Source organism: Rhodnius prolixus, unplaced genomic scaffold (assembly GCF_049639745.1).
Source record: "Rhodnius prolixus isolate KJV_2025 unplaced genomic scaffold, Rpr scaffold_15, whole genome shotgun sequence".
In the NCBI taxonomy this organism is placed as follows: Eukaryota; Metazoa; Arthropoda; class Insecta; order Hemiptera; family Reduviidae; genus Rhodnius; species Rhodnius prolixus.
In genome coordinates, this window is record NW_027411605.1 from 642,399 (window position 1) to 665,354 (window position 22,956).

Below are 22,956 nucleotides of genomic sequence, written 5' to 3' on the forward strand. Positions count from 1 at the left end.
TGCAGACAGAAATCCAGAGGAATTCGTCTAGGTTGACTATAAGAGTCAACTCCTTGCTTTATGTCTACATCTTCTCGTAAATTATTTTACTTTACGCATTATTTGTTGAATGATTAGTAACACTTATTATTAAAATTTTATTTAAAGATAATTATATCTCAGTTGCATGTGAAACAAATGTAGTCTGTTTTTTCTGATTAATTTGCTCGTCCCCCCACCCGTATAAAATTCAACTTCAACTTAAGAATTATAAAATATTACATATACACTTATAAACTTACACAAGCCTTAAAAAATTACTAGGTTATCTTTAAATTTAATTCATAATTTTTACAAAATCTTTTACGATTCATTAAGCATTGTATGCCATGGTAACATACCATGTAACCTCCCTAACTGAGTCAGCAAGTGTATTCAGTTGTGTGAGTTGTGAAACGCAGACATTGGAGAAGTTTAAATCTTTTTATCGTTCATTCGTAAAAAAGTAGTTTGATGAAGCCTTATATAATTGTAAGTATTATAAATATTTCTATTTTTATTTACTTCATTGTTAGATAGACAAAGTTAATACGTACTATAGTGATTTCTTAAGAATATTGCTTTCTGGTTTTACTAAAAGTGTAAAAGTAATGTCTTATTTTAATTTTAAACAACTTGCATAGATTATTCTAAAAAATCTTGTTTATGCCAATAACCTTAATGCAAAATAAAATTACTTTTTAAAAAAAGTTAACGCCACTCAAACAACCTAGATGTAGATAATCTTTGATAGTTGCTGGTAGTATTCTTATAAGGCCTGTAAAAATAGTGTTAAAAAGGCAGTAATAGCCTTATCACACGTTTCATTAGGGCTCTTCTATTTTGTTGAGAAATGCTACATTAGAATAAGTCGTGGCCTTATTCTGCAGCCGACTTTTTGTATTTTTAGTAAGAAATGATATTCTATATGAATACCTCTTAGCATATTAGCCCATTGAACTTGTACTTTGATGATTTAAGACAGCATTTTCTAATTTGTTGTATTTTCTACATCATTGCTAGTTTATTGTTAAATTTATATCTCTTTAAACTCAGATAGATGGTTCTAATCTATTCTATTCTATGAAATCTACCTACCAATTGGCCTGTGGAAATATTCTTCTGGTAATCTTATCTATTATTTAATACGTTCAAATTACATCATGAAGTTAAATTTGTTTTATGATGATTAACTTTCTTTTTGTATCGAAATAAGTAGTGTTGCCTTTTTTCGTAGTAGAATGGTTATAATAAAGTGTATTTTATTGATTTAAACTTTATATTTTTCGCATCTATGGTCTGCGTACTGCTGGCTGCTGAATGTACTGTTGAATTTCGCAGTAATACTTCTGCAACAATATCTCTTATATTGTGATAAGAGTTGTAATAATGGTAGAGCCATTGCTTGAACTGTCATTTTATTATAATTTTTTTTATTGCTTGCAGTTGATTGTTAATCAGTGCAACGTCCTGTTAAAGCATTCTCATTTAGTTTACTTCTTAAACTTCTATTTTTCATTTAAAAATTAGCTGCAAAGTGGTATTAACTTGGTAGGAAGTATTAAAATAAAAATAAGCAATTTTGTAAATGCGTAGGTCTTTATTTATTCTTATAAATTACATTTATATACAATATTTTTACATAAAACATTACTTTTAGGCAAAATGTGGACAACAGTTTAGAACATTCGTTTAGATAACAACAAAAAATGCATGACAAATATTTAACTTTATAATACAGTTTGACAGATACCTTGCCAGCTTACAGACCAGCTTTCATCTTTTGGCCCCTTCTTGACATCCAACAGCGCATATAAATTAAGTCTGCTCATAAGTCAAGGTGATTCAAATCCGTAATACATTTTGGTCAATAGATAAACAAAGAAATCTACCTTTCTAGATCGCTACTTGGTGAACTGTTCTTCAGGTACTATTACCTTGTATTTATTGCATCTAATAGAAAATAAACCTTTTCCATTATGAATTATCTTTCCCTTTGAATTTGAACTTAGTATAATTCTTGGTAATATTCTTTCAAATTATATAAAGCGCCCCTCATGAAAATTCAATTCTAAAAATTACCTAGTAACAAAAATGCACAATATTTAAATACATACTAGGTTTCATCAATTTAATTTCACTGTTTTTCAAAAAATATTTTACAGCTCATTAACACGCATGTGATATTTTGTAACCAGTGTGTAACCTCCCTCACTCAGTCAGCAAGTGTACTATGTTCGGAAATATAGTTCACGTTTCATCAAACGTGCATGTTAATTCTGTATCATTTCCAATTACATAAAGGTATATTTAGTCCAGCTGATGATTTTTTAAATTCATTTTCATTGAATAAACAGGTTTAAGTTCTTAAATAAATTATTTTAATCTATATTTATATCAATGTTTTAATACAATTACAATCACAATTATTTAATTTTTATGAATAATACTTTACCAGTTGTTATAGTTGTTTTTCTCTAACATCTAATTCAAGATAAAACTTAGTAATTTTAATTACATTAAATAATGTTGATTTTGAGGTTAAACACCGCTGATACTAGAGTACAGGCTGCAAAACTGTTTATCAATGGAAGCCAAGTGAAAAAGACGTAAAACATCTATCCATAATACATTTTGTCAGGAATCAATGAATAAAACAAGTAAGTAGATATTATATGTAATATGCATGTTCATTTGTAGCTAATGCATGCAAACTGCTCGAGAGCAACGACTAAATTAGCCGTTAGTAAAATTTGTTAGTGTTCATTATTGGCCTTAGTCGTGATTAGCTTATAATTTTTTAATTAATTTTCATAGAAATAATTCCATAATAATAATGTTCGTAGATTATGTGTGTTATTTTATTTTTCCAATCAAATTAATTTTATTCTAAAGGAATAAGTGTGTTTTATGGAAATTTATTTCATTACATTGAATGAAAAGATTTAGGTTTTTTAAAAAAAAGTCAATTCTTTAGGTTAATTACAGTCTTTATTTTATTTATATAATGTACATCAACTTGTTACAGATGTTTTTCTCTAGCTGTTTAATGCTAGGTAAAACTCACTAAACATTTTAATTGTTTAAATTACAATAAATAATGCTTTTCAGAATCAATGCTGGTGATACCCAGAGTACTGGCTGCAAGACTGTTCATCAATGGAAGCCCAAGTGAAAAAGACGTGAAACATCAATCTCAACATACATTGGTTAGGAATCTATAAAAAAAAAAAAGTAAGTGGTTATTGTACGTAATATGCATGTTTTTATCAAAATTAAAAAATTGCATGCTAAAAAAAAAGTGTAATTTGGTTGCTAAAAAAGTCTTAAAAATTATTTAATTTATTTTTCTGTTTAATGCATTATTTAATATGAAAAAGTAAAAATAAAACTTAAAAAATTAATAATATTTTATTAATATTTCAAATTGATAAAGAAAATGCGAAAAAATAAAAAAGATAACCTAACAGGAAGGTTACAGGGTCTAGAGAGTGGTAGAAGTAAAAAAGAAAACCTTGAGGGAAGGTTAAGAATGGCCGGCAGAGTCGTGAGAGTGTGCAAGAGCAACTGATCAGCTGGGCGATCTGGTGGGCACTGGCGATCAGGTGAGTTGACTGCCGCCATCTTGCTGTGGGAGGCTATATAACTAAGTTCGTTGGAAGGGCGGGGCAGGGTGGGGAGAACCGTTGAAGCGACAACATCTCCCGACCCATCATGATTCTTTGGGAGAGAGGTGATGAATGTTAGACTAGACTAGATAAGATATGTTTGGAGTGGCGAGCGATATACCCCCCTTCATCACTCAAGTCGTACTGAATGAAAATGGCTCTTGCACCTGTATTTATAGTGTTACCAGGCGGCCATTTTTAAAACAGCTGTTCTATATAAAGTCCAGTAAGTGCTGCTACCTAGTGGCTACTTCTGGAACTATTCTCTCAACTGCCTGATAAGTGGCGCCCTCTGACGGATGTTTTTAGAACTAATTTTTATTTTTTTCCTTAATAAGATTTGTTTGCGAGCGACAGAGCGACCTCCCCCCCTGCAACACTCAAGTCGTACTGACGAAAATTTCCTCTGTTGCCGTATATATAGAGGAAGGTTACAGCACTGTTACCTACTTTCTAACAAACAGCTGATAGGTGGCGCCCTCTGACGGATTTTTTTGGAACTAATATCTTTTTTTCACTTTTAACCTTTTTTAGCACTTCTTTTTGCATTTTATTAATTGAAATATATATTTTTTTCTTATAATTATATATGTAAAAGAATAGAGATGCAAATAAATATTTTTTTTTAAAAAAAAATCAAAGGTTTTTTTCATTCTCCTACTAGATAATTTTTTTCTTTATATAAAAGAAAACAATTCAAATAAACTTTAAGATTGCAACATAAACATGCATATTACGTATTATAAACTAAAAAATAATAATAACTTTTTGTTGGCTTTCATTCAGTTTTACAAAAATTAAAACGTTATTTATTCTGACTCAAAGCAAAAGATAATTTATCAAGAAAATACGATTAGTTTATGTTGCAATACTTAGAACGTATAAAATAAATAGATAAGACTACCTGAAAAACAATCCCACACAGGCAGAGAGGTAAGTAGAGATTTCCTTCACTTCTTCACTCTCCAGAATAGGTTTAATGAGAATCTCCTAATATTTTCGGTTGCTGCATGTGAAACTGGGTCCATAGAGATAATCATTTCCAGATGAAAGCTGAGCATTACTAGGCTGCTACTTGGTGAGGTAGGGTGTGGAGAATAGTTGCTTTCCGACCGCGAAAGCAACATCTCTCTAACCAATGACTTTCTGGGAGAGAGGTGATGAATGTACTCGTATATATAGGGAGACTACATCACTGCTATCTGGTGGCAAATATTTACGTTTCCTTTTGTATTTCATCAATTTATATATACATTTCTTTAATAGTAAATTATAAAAACTATGTCTATGTAAATTATAGGACGTAAATAAATATACATATTTTAACTTAAAGGTTTTTGTTAATGGAAAAACCTAATCCTCTAAATAATAATCATTAAGACAAGAAAGAAAAATCTCGAGTGAAAGTGGTATTAATTACTCTATTGTCGAATCTTTCACAATTTAACAGTCATTTAATGAAAACATAAATAAAATAGTTACTAATTGGTTAGGTCACTTTGTTGAACAAAAAGGTTAATTTAACTTACTGAATAAGTAAGTCATGAAGACGCAAAATAGAGATGAAACAGACACTTTTATAACAAGATACGTTCAAATGTATTGAAATAGTTTATTTTCAAAGATTTAATAAATAACATATTTGCAGTTATTTACGACGAATATAACAATGAATTCTAATAATATAAACACACTACTAAGGTTTTAGTAAGGGTATTTACTACCCAACAATATAACAATGGAATGTTCACTCACCTAGAAATATAGGCCATCATTTTGTTTGATGTTTGTTGTAAATGTAGACCTTCCTAATGTAGAAGACGTCAGTGGTAACATGGAATTGAAGATTGAACCCCAGAACGGATTTTCCGCAAGCGAAAATTAACCAATCTAAATTGCTTGAAAAAGTAGAAAAGAATACATATTTGAAATACAACAGTGAATAGATATCATGGTCACAAGCGATTTGAAAAGATAGATATAATATAAATATAAAAACTGACATGCCCACACCATCTAGCGGCAGAATTAGAAACTATATAACTATTTATAGTTCACAATTATTCCGCTAGAGAGTGATCTAGGTATTTTCATTTTTAGCATTTTAACTAAGAATATGCTCTTGTCATAGATAAAAGTTTTTTCTGTTAAAAAGAATTTAACTTATATTATCACGTTTGTTGGCAATCATAGAAAGGAGTAGACCTTTAGTAATAATAAGTCTTAAGAACTAATGAGAAATAAATATTTTCTTACTTAATTCTCCAAAAGCCTGTCACCTCCGTCATTTCTATTCGAGGTAAGTAGAGATTTCCTTGACTTCTTCATTCTCCAGAATAGGTTTAAAGAATATCACCTAATATTTTCGGTTTGCTGGATGTGAAGAAGGGTCCATGGATTGCCAGATGAAAGCTGAGCATTACTAGGCTGCTACTTGGTGGAGTAGGGTGAGGAGAATAGTTGCTTTCCGACCGTCGAAGCGACATCTATCTAACCATTACACTACATTACTCCTTTGATCCTAACAATTTTTTTTTCCATCATATTACTCCTGAAGATCTCCTAACCTCAGTTCTGAAATCCCGTACAAATGACTATGGCCCTGACAACATTCCTGTTAAATTAATTAAAGCCTGCCTCCCAGCGATATTGCCAGTCCTTTACCATATTTATAATTTCTCCCTTCAGAATTCTATTTTCCCATCCTGCTGGAAAACAGCCCTAGTCCGTCCTCTAAATAAAATCTCAAATCCCACCTCTCCTATTGATTTTCGTCCCATCTCTATTTTATCAAATTTCTCCAAACCCTTTGAACGTTTAGTGCAATCCCAGCTTTCTAATTACCTCGAACAAAACAATCTCCTTAATCCACTCCAATCTGGCTTTCGTCCTTCTTATTCCACTCATTCTGCACTCTTGAAAATTACCCATGACTTGCAGACGGCTATTGACGACCAAAAACTTACCATCCTTATACTCCTAGACTTCTCCAAAGCCTTTGATACCGTTGACCATCATATCCTGCTATCTAAACTACAATCCCTCTCTTTTTCCAATAGCACCCTCCGTTGGTTCCAATCCTTCCTGTCTAATCGTTCCCAATTCGTTGTCACTCCCGATAGTAATCCTTCTTCACTTCTTCCTTTGTCACGCGGTGTACCTCAAGGTTCTTCCCTATCTCCCACCCTCTTCTCAATTTACATCAATGACCTTCCTCTTTCCATCTCTCATTCCCAGTATCACCTCTATGCTGATGATTTTCAGATTTACATATCCTTTTCCCCGTCGGATTTGTTTGAAGCTGTATTTAAACTTCAAGAAGACCTCAATAACATCTCAGCATGGGCCACGAACAATAAGCTTACCCTGAATGTAGAAAAGACCAAAGCTATAGTTATTGGCTCCAACCCACTCCTTAAATCATTGGCTCCTCTTCCTAATCTTTTCCTTTACAATACCCCAATAAAATATTGTTCCTCTGTGAAAAACCTTGGTATCACTTTCGATCAAAACCTATCCTGGAAAAACCATGTTTCCCAAATCTCTCGCCGTTCCATCCATATCCTTAAGCAGTTTAATAGTTCCCGTCACCTTTTTCCAATTAAGACCCGGCAACTCCTAGTTTCCTCTCTTATATTCCCCCATTTCGACTATGGTTGTTTAGTGTATGGCGGTCTATCTGGTGATATTGAAGCTAAGCTTAAGCGCCTCATGAACTGCTTCATAAGATTTATTTTCAGCATTTCCAGAGACTCTCGCATTTCGCACTGCTACGATGAGTTGAAGTGGCTTTTTCCTGTCTATCGCCGCCAATATTTTTTGGCTTCTTTCCTTTTTCAAGTCATCCAGTCTCAAAGGCCTTCCTATATTTTTCAACTCCTTAAGTTTAAATCCTCCATCCATTCCCGTAACACTAGATCTCGCTCATCTGATCTTTATATTCCCTCTCACCGTACCTCATCCTTTGACAAGTCCTTCCTCATACGTGCTACCTCTCTATGGAACTCCTTGCCTTCATCTGTCCGCCATGCTCCTACCCTATCCATCTTTAAATCCCGTCTATTCAGTTATCTCCTTTCTATTCAGCTTCCTCCGAAATTCTAATTGTTTTAATTCATTTCCTTAATTTCTGCTGTTTTATTATTTTATTTTTACTTTCATTTTCACTTTTGTAAATATTTATTTATTTATTTAATTTCTGTATAATCACAGGCCAAACTATTAAGGCCTCTATTTGTACCTGTATTTATTCTTAGGGGACAATTGTCCCAGAATAATAAATTTCTTTTCTATTCTATTCTATTCTATTCTACATCATGATTTTATGGGAGAGTATTGGCTTTTTCTATCTGAAAATCGTTATTCTTCAATGAAATAAAGCGTTCATAAGAGTTAATCTTGAATTGAAAAGAGTTCAATTCATTGATACTACAAATTTAAAGTGAACCATTTTTAAATATGCATTTTTATATAGTTTTAGAGCGCAAAATACTAAGAGTGTAACAAAAATAAGTATGAAATAGATTTTTTTTTAAAACTAAACGTTTTTCTTTATTCTCCTGCTAAGTAATACTTCTTTCATTAAGTCAAAAGATCATGTAATAAACAATGTTTGTGATAGAAACATGCAGATTACAAATACCTAAACAATACAGTTCAGTTTTTTAGAAATTTATTCAAAACAAAAGTTGCTTGTAGATACTCACTCATCGAAGATGATCTCTTCACTGGATCGAAGTTTCTCAACGTCTTCTTAATTTTAAGTTCTCCATTTGATCAGGTTTGATGAACAGAAAATACTCCCTAGTATTGGCTCAATCTAAAAATTATCATTATTCAATGAAATGAAGTGTTTATAAGAGTTAATCTTGAATTACAAGTGTTCAATACTACGCATTAAACCTCAACCGTTTTTAAATTAAAGATACAGTTCTAACTCAAAGGAATGAAAGAAGTATTATATTTTCGAAAAATTCACAATTATTTATCATTAATTAAACTCTAATATCATTTTTCAATTATTTTTATGAAAATAGATAAAAAAATATTTAGTTTTATTTGATGATTTAAGATACAGACTTGAAATGTAAATGAAATCAATACTTAAATGTTTTAAACAGGTCAGTCTTTTAGAACGAGCTAAATTATATGTATAATCTTATAACTAATAATAATTTTTAAAAACCTAAACCTGGTTAATTAATGAAAATGAAATACTTCCAAAAAACACACACATGATTTATGATTAAGATTGATTTGATTGAAAAATCCATCACGTTTATCATCTTTTAATAAAATTTCTAGTTCTATAATCTACTGTTTTTTTGGTTTCATCTAAATGAAAGAAAAAATGTTAAGCACGACTAATATAGTTCAATTTCAATGCACAAATATTCATAATTCACATGCACTTTGACGTTTAATTTTATCAATCAAATTAATAACTACTTTCAACAAAAATTAAAACTATAAACATTATTTATTCAGTTTAAAAGGGAAAGATTAATTGTCAGAAAAGGTTTTAGTTCATAAGTACTAGGAATACTAGAAAGTTTAGGTAATACTTAGAATGTATGAAATAATAGATAAGATTACCTGAAAAACCAATGCCAAAAAAAGCAGAGAGGTATGTAGATGTTCTTGATATTTTCATTCCCCAGAATAGACTTGATGAGAATCATATATTATTATCGGCGGGCTGTTGGATGTAAAGAAGGGTCCATAGATGTGTAATCACTTACAGTTGAAAGCTGTGCATTACTAAACACCATCATGTCAAAGTGTTAAAAAGCACTAAATACATAGAAAGCTCCTGACCGTGGTTTCTCTCACGTATTGCAGCAGGATATTAACAAAATATAATCACACTTATAGTTCTTTAAGACACTTTCAAATAAAAACTATAGTTTAAACCTATTAAACGGACTAGTCTTTTAGAATGTACTCGTAGCATTGTAAAACATGGTGACAGTAAATTACTGTATTCGAACTTCAATTACTCCTAAGTGCAACATTACTTTTTATGAAACTTGTTCTGGTCAAGTTACACTGATTGCCATTAATTTAAATCATTGGTTTATTTAGTTTGTTACTACCAAAATAAACTAAATTTCACTTAATTTTCATGAAAAAAGTACGATTTTGTTAAATTAATTTTATTTACAAAAGCTATAGAAATACGAATAACATCTCTAACTATTGATAAGATATTATTCATAAAAAATAAATAAATGTGACTGAAATCAATCTAAAGCACAGATATGTAAATTAAAATAATTTTTGAAATTCTATATACGTACATATATTTCGAAAAGATACACATATCAAATATCATTAAGATTAATTTGAATAAAAAAATCATCACTTTTATAATCTTCTAATATCTAATATCGTCTAATTTTTTCATGAAAATGAATTAAAAAACAATGCGTAGATGGACTACAAATAGTTCAATTTAATTGAAAAATATTCAGAATTCACATGCACGTTTGACGTTCAATTTTTCCATGAAAATTAAAACCTACTTTCAACAAAAATTAACACTTTACCTGAACAACAGTTCCGCAAACTGAAGTAGATTTCCTTGACGTCTTTATAATACAGAATAGAGTTGATAAGATGTAAAGAAAGACAGAGGTAATCATTCTCAGATGAAAGTTGAGCATTTCTAGGCTGCAATTTCGCAAAATATTGGATACAGATAGAAAGCTCCTGACTGCAGTTTCTACCACTAAGCTCATTCCAGCAAGCTATTAAACAACAATATAATCAAACTTATAGTTCTTACTTTGTAGTACTTTAAACTAAATGTACTGTAATACTTTGAGTAATAAGACAAGATATTTTGATGAATATATATTGGTTAGTGTGTTCGACAAATACGTTTCCACACAACACTTGCTTAGTAATGAAGGGAGGTTACATACCGGTTACAAGATATCACCTGTTAATGTATTTAAAATGTTAATGAGCTGTAAAATATTTTTTGGAAAATATTGAAATAAAATTAATGCAAACTGATAAACACAAATAAAATAGTTACTAATTGGTTAGGTCACTTTGTTGGAAAAAAAAGTTAATTTTCCTTACTGAATAAGTAAGTCATGAAGACGCAAAATAGAGATGAAACTGACACTTTTATAACAAGATACGTTCAAATGTATAGAAATAGTTTATTTTCAAAGATTTAATAAATAACATATTTGCAGTTATTTACGACGAATATAACAATGAATTCTAATAATATAAACACACTACTAAGGTTTTAGTAAGGGTATTTACAAACCAACAATATAACAATGGAATGTTCACTCACCTAGAAATATAGGCCATCATTTTGTTTGATGTTTGTTGTAAATGTAGACCTTCGTAATGTAGAAGACGTCAGTGGTAACATGGAATTGAAGATTGAACCCCAGAACGGATTTTCCGCAAGCGAAAATTAACCAATCTAAATTGCTTGAAAAACTAGAAAAGAATACATATTTGAAATACAACAGTGAATAGATATCATGGTCACAAGCGATTTGAGAAGATAGATATAATGAAAATATAGAAATTGACATGCCCACACCATCTAGCGGCAGAATTAGAAACTATATAACTATTTACAGTTCACAATTATTCCGCTAGATAGTGATCAAGGTACCACGCTTTTCATTCTAAGCGAAAGCTCTTGTCAGAGAAAAACGTTTGATGTTTGTTGAAATTGTAGACCTTCGTAATGTAGAAGATGTTAGTGGTAACATGGAATTGAAGATTGAACCGCAGTATGGATTTTTTACTAGCTAAAATTAACCAATCTAAATTGCTTGAAAAACTAGAAAAGAATACATATTTGAAATACAACAGTGAATAGATACCATGGTCACAAGCGATTTGAAAAGATAGATATAATATAAATATAGAAATTGACATGCCCACACCATCTAGCGGCAGAATTAGAAACTATATAACTATTTACAGTTCACAATTATTCCGCTAGATAGTGATCAAGGTACCACGCTTTTCATTCTAAGCGAAAGCTCTTGTCAGAGAAAAACGTTTGATGTTTGTTGAAATTGTAGACCATCGTAATGTAGAAGATGTTAGTGGTAACATGGAATTGAAGATTCAACCGCAGTATGGATTTTTTACTAGCTAAAATTAACCAATCTAAATTGTTTGAAAAACTAGAAAAGAATACATATTTGAAATACAACAGTGAATAGATATCATGGTCACAAGCGATTTGAAAAGATAGATATAATGAAAATATAGAAATTGACATGCCCACACCATCTAGCGGCAGAATTAGAAACTATATAATTATTTATAGTTCACAATTATTCCGCTAGAAAGTGATCTAGGTATTTTCATTTTTAACATTTTAACTAAGAATATGCTCTTGTCATAGATAAAAGTTTTTTCTGTTAACAAGAATTTAACTTCTATTATCACGTTTGTTGGCGATCATAGAAAGGAGTAGAGCTTTAGTAATAATAAGTCTTAAGAACTAATGAGAAATAAATATTTTCTTACTTAATTCTCCAAAAGCCTGTCACCTCCGTCATTTCTATTCGAGGTAAGTAGAGATTTCCTTGACTTCTTCATTCTCCAGAATAGGTTTAATGAGAATCTCCTAACATTTTCGGTTGCTGGATGAGAAGTAGGGTCCATAGAGATAATCATTTCCAGATGAAAGCTGAGCATTACTAGGCTGCAACTTGGTGGAGTAGGGTGAGGAGAATAATTGCTTTCCGACCGCCGAAGCGACATCCCCCTAACCATTACACTACATCATGATTTTTTGGGAGAGTATTGGCTTTTTCTATCTGAAAATCGTTATTATTCAATGAAATAAGCGTTCATAAGAGTTAATCTTGAATTGAAAAGAGTTAAATTCATTGACACTACATATATTTAAAGTGAACCATTTTTAAATATGCATATTATATATTTTTAGAGCGTAAAATAGTAAGACTGTGTAACAAAAATAAATATGAAATAGATTTTTTTTTATTAAACTAAACGTTTTTCTTTATTCTCCTGCTAAGTAATACTTCTTTCATTAAGTCAAAAGATCATGTAATAAACAATGTTTGTGATAGAAACATGCAGATTACAAATACCTAAACAATACAGTTTAGTTTATTAGAAATTTATTCAAAACAAAAGTTGCTTGTAGATACTCACTCATCGAAGATGATCTCTTCACTGTATCGAAGTTTCTCAACGTCTTCTTAATTTTAAGTTCTCTATTTAATCAGGTTTGATGAACAGAAAATACTCCCTAGTATTGGCTCAATCTGAAAATTATCATTATTCAATGAAATGAAGTGTTTATAAGAGTTAATCTTGAATTACAAGTGTTCAATACTACGCAATAAACTTCAACCGTTTTTAAAGATACAGTTCTAACTCAAAGGAATGAAAGGAGTATTAGATATTTGCGAAAAATTCACAGTGATTTATCATTAATTAAACTCTAATATCATTTTTCAATTATTTTTATGAAAATAGATAAAAAAATATTTAGTTTTATTTGATGATTTAAGATACAGACTTGAAAAGAAAATTTAAATAAATGCTTAAATGTTTTAAACAGGTCATTCTTTTAGAATCTTATAACTAATAATAATTTTTAAAAACCTAAACCTGGTAATTTAATGAAAATGAAATACTTCCAAAAAACACATGATTTATGATTAAGATTGATTTGATTGAAAAATCCATCACGGTTATCATCTTTTAATAAAATTTCTAGTTCTATAATCTACTGTTTTTTTGGTTTCATCTAAATGAAAGAAAAAATGTTAAGCACGACTAATATAGTTCAATTTCAATGGACAAATATTCATAATTCACATGCAGTTTGACGTTTAATTTTATCAATCAAATTAATAACTACTTTCAACAAAAATTAAAACCATAAACATTATTTATTCGGTTTAAAATGGAAACACTAGTTGTCAGAAAAGGTTTTAGTTCATAAGTACTAGGAATACTAGAAAGTTTAGGTAATACTTAGAATGTATGAAATAATAGATAAGATTACCTGAAAAACCAATGCCAAAAAAAGCAGATAGGTAAGTAGATGTTCTTGATATTTTCATTCTCCAGAATAGACTTGATGAGAATCATCTAATATTATCGGCGGGCTGTTGGATGTAAAGAAGGGTCCATAGATGTGTAATCACTTACAGTTTAAAGCTGAGCATTACTAGACACCATCATGTCAAAGTGTTAAAAAGCACTAAATAGAAAGCTCCTGACCGTGGTTTCTCTCACGTATTGCAGCAGGATATTAAGAAAATATAATCACACTTATAGTTCTTTAAGACACTTTCAAATAAAAACTATAGTTTAAACCTTTTAAACGGACTAGTCTTTTAGAATGTACTCGTAGCATTGTAAAACATGGTGACAGTAAATTACTCTATTTGAACTTAAATTACTCCTAAGTGCAACATTACTTTTTATGAAACTTGTTCTGGTCAAGTTACACTAATTGCCATTAATTTAAATCATTGGTTTATTTAGTTTGTTACTACCAAAATAAACTAAATTTCACTTACTTTTCATAAAAAAAGTACGATTTTGTTAAATTAATTTTATTTACAAAAGCTATAGAAATACGAATAACATCTCTAACTATTGATAAAATATTATTCATAAAAAATAAATAAATGTGACTGAAATCAAACTAAAGCACTGATATGTAAATTAAAATAATTTTTTAAATTCTATATATGTACATATATTTCGAAAAGATACACATATCAAATATCATTAAGATTAATTTGAATAAAAAAATCATCACTTTTATAATCTTCTAATATCTAATATCGTCTAATTTTTTCATGAAAATGAATTAAAAAACAATGCGTTGATGGACTACAAATAGTTCAATTTAAATGAAAAATATTCAGAATTCACATGCACGTTTGACGTTCAATTTTTCCATGAAAATTAAAACCTACTTTCAACAAAAATTAACACTTTACCTGAACAACAGTTCCGCAAACTGAAGTAGATTTCCTTGACGTCTTTATAATACAGAATAGAGTTGATAAGATGTAAAGAAAGACCGAGGTAATCATTTCCAGATGAAAGCTGAGCATTACTAGGCTGCAATTTCGCAAAATATTGGATACAGATAGAAAGCTCCTGACTGCAGTTTCTACCACTAAGCTCATTTCAGCAAGCTATTAAACAACAATATAATCAAACTTATAGTTCTTACTTTGTAGTACTTTAAAGTAAATGTACTTTAATACTTTGAGTAATAAGACAAGATATTTTGATGAATATATATTGGTTAGTGTGTTCGACAAATACGTTTCCACACAACACTTGCTTACTGATGAAGGGAGGTTACATACTGGTTACAAGATATCACCAGTTAATGTATTTAAAATGTTAATGAGCTGTAAAATATTTTTTGGAAAATATTGAAATAAAATTAATGCAAACTGATAAACACAAATAAAATAGTTACTAATTGGTTAGGTCACTTTGTTGGAAAAAAAAGTTAATTTTCCTTACTGAATAAGTAAGTCATGAAGACGCAAAATAGAGATGAAACTGACACTTTTATAACAAGATACGTTCAAATGTATAGAAATAGTTTATTTTCAAAGATTTAATAAATAACATATTTGCAGTTATTTACGACGAATATAACAATGAATTCTAATAATATAAACACACTACTAAGGTTTTAGTAAGGGTATTTACAAACCAACAATATAACAATGGAATGTTCACTCACCTAGAAATATAGGCCATCATTTTGTTTGATGTTTGTTGTAAATGTAGACCTTCGTAATGTAGAAGACGTCAGTGGTAACATGGGATCGAAGATTGAACCGCAGTATGGATTTTTCACTAGCTAAAATTAACCAATCTAAATTACTTGAAAAAGTAGAAAAGAATACATATTTGAAATACAACAGTGAATAGATATCATGGTCACAAGCGATTTGAGAAGATAGATATAATGAAAATATAGAAATTGACATGCCCACACCATCTAGCGGCAGAATTAGAAACTATATAACTATTTACAGTTCACAATTATTCCGCTAGATAGTGATCTAGGTATTTTCATTTTTAGTATTTTAACTAAGAATATGCTCTTGTCATAGATAAATGTTTTTTCTGTTAAAAAGAATTTAACTTCTATTATCACGTTTGTTGGCAATCATAGAAAGGAGTAGAGCTTCAGTAATAATAAGTCTTAAGAACTAATGAGAAATAAATATTTTCTTACTTAATTCTCCAAAAGCCTGTCACCTCCGTCATTTCTATTCGAGGTAAGTAGAGATTTCCTTGACTTCTTCATTCTCCAGAATAGGTTTAATGAGAATCTCCTAACATTTTCGGTTGCTGGATGAGAAGTAGGGTCCATAGAGATAATCATTTCCAGATGAAAGCTGAGCATTACTAGGCTGCTGCTTGGTGGAGTAGGGTGAGGATAATAGTTGCTTTCCGACCGCCGAAGCGACATCCCCCTAACCATTACACTACATCATGATTTTTTGGGAGAGTATTGGCTTTTTCTATCTGAAAATCGTTATTATTCAATGAAATGAAGTGTTTATAAGAGTTAATCTTGAATTACAAGTGTTCAATACTACGCAATAAACTTCAACCGTTTTTAAAGATACAGTTCTAACTCAAAGGAATGAAAGGAGTATTAGATATTTGCGAAAAATTCACAGTGATTTATCATTAATTAAACTCTAATATCATTTTTCAATTATTTTTATGAAAATAGATAAAAAAATATTTAGTTTTATTTGATGATTTAAGATACAGACTTGAAAAGAAAATTTAAATAAATGCTTAAATGTTTTAAACAGGTCATTCTTTTAGAATCTTATAACTAATAATAATTTTTAAAAACCTAAACCTGGTAATTTAATGAAAATGAAATACTTCCAAAAAACACATGATTTATGATTAAGATTGATTTGATTGAAAAATCCATCACGGTTATCATCTTTTAATAAAATTTCTAGTTCTATAATCTACTGTTTTTTTGGTTTCATCTAAATGAAAGAAAAAATGTTAAGCACGACTAATATAGTTCAATTTCAATGGACAAATATTCATAATTCACATGCAGTTTGACGTTTAATTTTATCAATCAAATTAATAACTACTTTCAACAAAAATTAAAACCATAAACATTATTTATTCGGTTTAAAATGGAAACACTAGTTGTCAGAAAAGGTTTTAGTTCATAAGTACTAGGAATACTAGAAAGTTTAGGTAATACTTAGAATGTATGAAATAATAGATAAGATTACCTGAAAAACCAATGCCAAAAAAAGCAGATAGGTAAGTAGATGTTCTTGATATTTTCATTCTCCAGAATAGACTTGATGAGAATCATCTAATATTATCGGCGGGCTGTTGGATGTAAAGAAGGGTCCATAGATGTGTAATCACTTACAGTTTAAAGCTGAGCATTACTAGACACCATCATGTCAAAGTGTTAAAAAGCACTAAATAGAAAGCTCCTGACCGTGGTTTCTCTCACGTATTGCAGCAGGATATTAAGAAAATATAATCACACTTATAGTTCTTTAAGACACTTTCAAATAAAAACTATAGTTTAAACCTTTTAAACGGACTAGTCTTTTAGAATGTACTCGTAGCATTGTAAAACATGGTGACAGTAAATTACTCTATTTGAACTTAAATTACTCCTAAGTGCAACATTACTTTTTATGAAACTTGTTCTGGTCAAGTTACACTAATTGCCATTAATTTAAATCATTGGTTTATTTAGTTTGTTACTACCAAAATAAACTAAATTTCACTTACTTTTCATAAAAAAAGTACGATTTTGTTAAATTAATTTTATTTACAAAAGCTATAGAAATACGAATAACATCTCTAACTATTGATAAAATATTATTCATAAAAAATAAATAAATGTGACTGAAATCAAACTAAAGCACTGATATGTAAATTAAAATAATTTTTTAAATTCTATATATGTACATATATTTCGAAAAGATACACATATCAAATATCATTAAGATTAATTTGAATAAAAAAATCATCACTTTTATAATCTTCTAATATCTAATATCGTCTAATTTTTTCATGAAAATGAATTAAAAAACAATGCGTTGATGGACTACAAATAGTTCAATTTAAATGAAAAATATTCAGAATTCACATGCACGTTTGACGTTCAATTTTTCCATGAAAATTAAAACCTACTTTCAACAAAAATTAACACTTTACCTGAACAACAGTTCCGCAAACTGAAGTAGATTTCCTTGACGTCTTTATAATACAGAATAGAGTTGATAAGATGTAAAGAAAGACCGAGGTAATCATTTCCAGATGAAAGCTGAGCATTACTAGGCTGCAATTTCGCAAAATATTGGATACAGATAGAAAGCTCCTGACTGCAGTTTCTACCACTAAGCTCATTTCAGCAAGCTATTAAACAACAATATAATCAAACTTATAGTTCTTACTTTGTAGTACTTTAAAGTAAATGTACTTTAATACTTTGAGTAATAAGACAAGATATTTTGATGAATATATATTGGTTAGTGTGTTCGACAAATACGTTTCCACACAACACTTGCTTACTGATGAAGGGAGGTTACATACTGGTTACAAGATATCACCAGTTAATGTATTTAAAATGTTAATGAGCTGTAAAATATTTTTTGGAAAATATTGAAATAAAATTAATGCAAACTGATAAACACAAATAAAATAGTTACTAATTGGTTAGGTCACTTTGTTGGAAAAAAAAGTTAATTTTCCTTACTGAATAAGTAAGTCATGAAGACGCAAAATAGAGATGAAACTGACACTTTTATAACAAGATACGTTCAAATGTATAGAAATAGTTTATTTTCAAAGATTTAATAAATAACATATTTGCAGTTATTTACGACGAATATAACAATGAATTCTAATAATATAAACACACTACTAAGGTTTTAGTAAGGGTATTTACAAACCAACAATATAACAATGGAATGTTCACTCACCTAGAAATATAGGCCATCATTTTGTTTGATGTTTGTTGTAAATGTAGACCTTCGTAATGTAGAAGACGTCAGTGGTAACATGGGATCGAAGATTGAACCGCAGTATGGATTTTTCACTAGCTAAAATTAACCAATCTAAATTACTTGAAAAAGTAGAAAAGAATACATATTTGAAATACAACAGTGAATAGATATCATGGTCACAAGCGATTTGAGAAGATAGATATAATGAAAATATAGAAATTGACATGCCCACACCATCTAGCGGCAGAATTAGAAACTATATAACTATTTACAGTTCACAATTATTCCGCTAGATAGTGATCTAGGTATTTTCATTTTTAGTATTTTAACTAAGAATATGCTCTTGTCATAGATAAATGTTTTTTCTGTTAAAAAGAATTTAACTTCTATTATCACGTTTGTTGGCAATCATAGAAAGGAGTAGAGCTTCAGTAATAATAAGTCTTAAGAACTAATGAGAAATAAATATTTTCTTACTTAATTCTCCAAAAGCCTGTCACCTCCGTCATTTCTATTCGAGGTAAGTAGAGATTTCCTTGACTTCTTCATTCTCCAGAATAGGTTTAATGAGAATCTCCTAACATTTTCGGTTGCTGGATGAGAAGTAGGGTCCATAGAGATAATCATTTCCAGATGAAAGCTGAGCATTACTAGGCTGCTGCTTGGTGGAGTAGGGTGAGGATAATAGTTGCTTTCCGACCGCCGAAGCGACATCCCCCTAACCATTACACTACATCATGATTTTTTGGGAGAGTATTGGCTTTTTCTATCTGAAAATCGTTATTATTCAATGAAATGAAGTGTTTATAAGAGTTAATCTTGAATTACAAGTGTTCAATACTACGCAATAAACCTCAACCGTTTTTAAAGATACAGTTCTAACTCAAAGGAATGAAAGGAGTATTATATTTTCGAAAAATTCACAGTGATTTATCATTAATTAAACTCTAATATCATTTTTCAATTATTTTTATGAAAATAGATAAAAAAATATTTAGTTTTATTTGATGATTTAAGATACAGACTTGAAAAGAAAATTTAAATAAATGCTTAAATGTTTTAAACAGGTCATTCTTTTAGAATCTTATAACTAATAATAATTTTTGAAAAACCTAAACCTGGTTATTTAATGAAAATGAAATACTTCCAAAAAACACATGATTTATGATTAAGATTGATTTGATTGAAAAATCCATCACGTTTATCATCTTTTAATAAAATTTCTAGTTCTATAATCTACTGTTATTTTGGTTTCATCTAAATGAAAGAAAAAATGTTAAGCACGACTAATATAGTTCAATTTCAATGGACAAATATTCATAATTCACATGCACTTTGACGTTTAATTTTATCAATCAAATTAATAACTACTTTCAACAAAAATAAAACCATAAACATTATTTATTCGGTTTAAAAGGGAAACACTAGTTGTCAGAAAAGGTTTTAGTTCATAAGTACTAGGAATACTAGAAAGTTTAGGTAATACTTAGAATGTATGAAATAATAGATAAGATTACCTGAAATACCAATGCCAAAAAAAGCAGAGAGGTATGTAGATGTTCTTGATATTTTCATTCTCCAGAATAGACTTGATGAGAATCATCTAATATTATCGGCGGGCTGCTGGATGTAAAGAAGGGTCCATAGATGTGTAATCACTTACAGTTGAAAGCTGAGCATTACTAGACACCATCATGTCAAAGTGTTAAAAAGCACTAAATACATAGAAAGCTCCTGACCGTGGTTTCTCTCACGTATTGCAGCAGGATATTAACAAAATATAATCACACTTATAGTTCTTTAAGACATTTTCAAATAAAAACTATAGTTTAAACCTTTTAAACGGACTAGTCTTATAGAATGTACTCGTAGCATTGTAAAACATGGTGACAGTAAATTTCTGTATTTGAACTTCAATTACTCCTAAGTGCAACATTACTTTTTATGAAACTTGTTCTGGTCAAGTTACACTAATTGCCATTAATTTAAATCATTGGTTTATTTAGTTTGTTACTACCAAAATAAACTAAATTTCACTTAATTTTCATGAAAAAAGTACGATTTTGTTAAATTAATTTTATTTACAAAAGCTATAGAAATACGAATAACATCTCTAACTATTGATAAAATATTATTCATAAAAAATAAATAAATGTGACTGAAATCAATCTAAAGCATTGATATGTAATTTAAAATAATTTTTTAAATTCTATATATGTACATATATTTCGAAAAGATACACATATCAAATATCATTAAGATTAATTTGAATAAAAAAAATCATCACTTTTATAATCTTCTAATATCTAATATCGTCTAATTTTTTCATGAAAATGAATTAAAAAACAATGCGTAGATGGACTACAAATAGTTCAATTTAAATGAAAAATATTCAGAATTCACATGCACGTTTGACGTTCAATTTTTCCATGAAAATTAAAACTTACTTTCAACAAAAATTAACACTTTACCTGAACAACAGTTCCGCAAACTGAAGTAGATTTCCTTGACGTCTTTATAATACAGAATAGAGTTGATAAGATGTAAAGAAAGACAGAGGTAATTATTTCCAGATAAAAGCTGAGCATTACTAGGCTGCAATTTCGCAAAATATTGGATACAGATAGAAAGCTCCTGACCGCAGTTTCTACCACTAAGCTCATTCCAGCAAGCTATTAAACAACAATATAATCAAACTTATAGTTCTTACTTTGTAGTAGATAGATAGATAGATAAAGTCCTTTATTTAAATATGTACATAAATTTCAAAATTAACAGTTCAACTTATTCAATAATTATCAATAAAGGACATACGCTTTAAACAGTACTTTAAACTAAATGTACTGTAATACTTTGAGTAATAAGACAAGATATTTTGATGAAAATATATATTGGTTAGTGTGTTCGACAAATACGTTTCCACACTACACTTGCTTACTGATGAAGGGAGGTTACATACTGGTTACAACATATCACCTGTTAATGAATTTAAAATGTTAATGAGTTATAAAATATTTTTTGGAAAATATTGAAATAAAATTAATGCAATCTGATATGAATTTAAGCCTTGTGAATTTTTGTTGTATAGATAATGTTTTAAAATTTTATTTTCATGAGGGGCGTATTGTATTTTATGTAAGCAGATAACACTGAATTGTAAGTTTAATTGCACTAGGAATTGTTTTAATAAATTACAAGAAATTATTATAAATATTAATAAACAAGTAACATTATTGGTAAATCTTAAGAATAGCTCCCCGGAGTTGTGGCCTAATTCGAAGTTATTCTGATTCACTGTTACTATAGAACCCGCCATATTCAAATATAAATATAAAACTATTTCTTTATTTTATATTTACACTTAAATCTAGCGGGTTATATGGTAACAGCGAATCAGAATCACTTCGACTTATTTATTTAAGATTGATATTTCTATTTAAACACCCCCTGATTTATTTATTTCTTAATGGGGGGCTTGGCCCCCCATAACCCCCTCGTAACCTACCTAATCACCCTCAATTTTTTAATTTGTGTCACAAGATTCATTACAATAATTACACAGAACAACACAAAAGAAACTTACCTTATTCTGTGGAGTCCTTTTCCTGAGGAGGGTATACTTGTCGAACTCCCTCCAGAAAATCGAACAAAATTCTATAACATTCATTACTCCATCCTCACTCACACTACAATCATGCTTTAATTTTTAAAAAAACTGCAAATTTAAAACGCTCATACTCATAAAGTTACAAAAAAAAAGCCACCTCAAGTCACAAACAGGGCACTCGCGGGAACTATTAATACATTAAACAGGAAGCAGTTACTATGCAGTAAGTGTACTGCGCTTGCCCGCGAAACATAAGAGTTACGAAATTCGCACAATCCGAAACAGTTCATTGGCGGGAAGTAGTTTAAAATCTCACCGGTAGGTGCGCTGTACTTCCCACCCCCTAAAAATAAACAGGCCACACCTCCGGGGAGCTATTCTTTAGATTAATAATGTATTAAATAACTAATGTGTAAACATTATAATATGAAATCTTTTAAAAATAAAGATTACTATTCACGATTTTTATTTTTTAGAAAAGATGTTACAATTAACGTTTATCTATTTCTACACACTTAATGCCTAAATCAAAGGAAATATAAGAAAATGTGAGCTATTTTGGGCAGAAAACGTTTTTCTTCCAGGGTTGGAGAATCACGATACAAGCCAGGAATAGATTTTGGAAATG

At 29.7% G+C, this 22,956-nt stretch overlaps 4 long non-coding RNA genes across 7 annotated transcripts; 1 reads left to right on the forward strand and 3 right to left on the reverse strand.

Moving 5' to 3' along the window:
- Positions 1–382: 382 nt before the first annotated feature.
- LOC141454890 (uncharacterized) lies at positions 383–4,597 on the forward strand. 3 transcript variants are annotated; one of them, XR_012459020.1, is made up of 4 exons: positions 383–510; positions 1,760–2,322; positions 2,559–2,678; positions 3,130–3,303. It is a non-coding gene; the product is annotated as an uncharacterized lncRNA (long non-coding RNA). The 3 variants fall into 3 exon arrangements; XR_012459022.1 differs by lacking the exon at positions 383–510 and adding an exon at positions 4,025–4,597 and having other exon boundaries at positions 1,806–2,322; positions 3,130–3,252; XR_012459021.1 differs by lacking the exon at positions 383–510 and having other exon boundaries at positions 1,806–1,945.
- Positions 3,100–14,042, reverse strand: LOC141454888 (uncharacterized). The gene is made up of 11 exons (XR_012459018.1): positions 13,723–14,042; positions 12,857–12,973; positions 12,207–12,499; positions 11,002–11,153; positions 10,235–10,435; positions 9,282–9,446; positions 8,389–8,505; positions 5,943–8,035; positions 5,442–5,584; positions 4,591–4,888; positions 3,100–3,236 (listed from the first exon to the last, which is right to left on the reverse strand). It is a non-coding gene; the product is annotated as an uncharacterized lncRNA (long non-coding RNA).
- Positions 14,043–14,729: 687 nt separating this feature from the next.
- Positions 14,730–16,082, reverse strand: LOC141454992 (uncharacterized). The gene is made up of 3 exons (XR_012459083.1): positions 15,940–16,082; positions 15,439–15,558; positions 14,730–14,872 (listed from the first exon to the last, which is right to left on the reverse strand). It is a non-coding gene; the product is annotated as an uncharacterized lncRNA (long non-coding RNA).
- A 1,570-nt stretch (positions 16,083–17,652) lies between these two features.
- On the reverse strand, positions 17,653–22,792 carry LOC141454925 (uncharacterized). Of its 2 annotated transcripts, XR_012459044.1 has the most exons (6): positions 21,536–22,792; positions 21,193–21,393; positions 20,239–20,403; positions 19,199–19,491; positions 18,698–18,817; positions 17,662–18,131 (listed from the first exon to the last, which is right to left on the reverse strand). It is a non-coding gene; the product is annotated as an uncharacterized lncRNA (long non-coding RNA). The 2 variants fall into 2 exon arrangements; XR_012459043.1 differs by lacking the exons at positions 21,193–21,393; positions 21,536–22,792 and having other exon boundaries at positions 17,653–18,131; positions 20,239–20,540.
- Between the last annotated feature and the right edge of the window lie 164 nt (positions 22,793–22,956).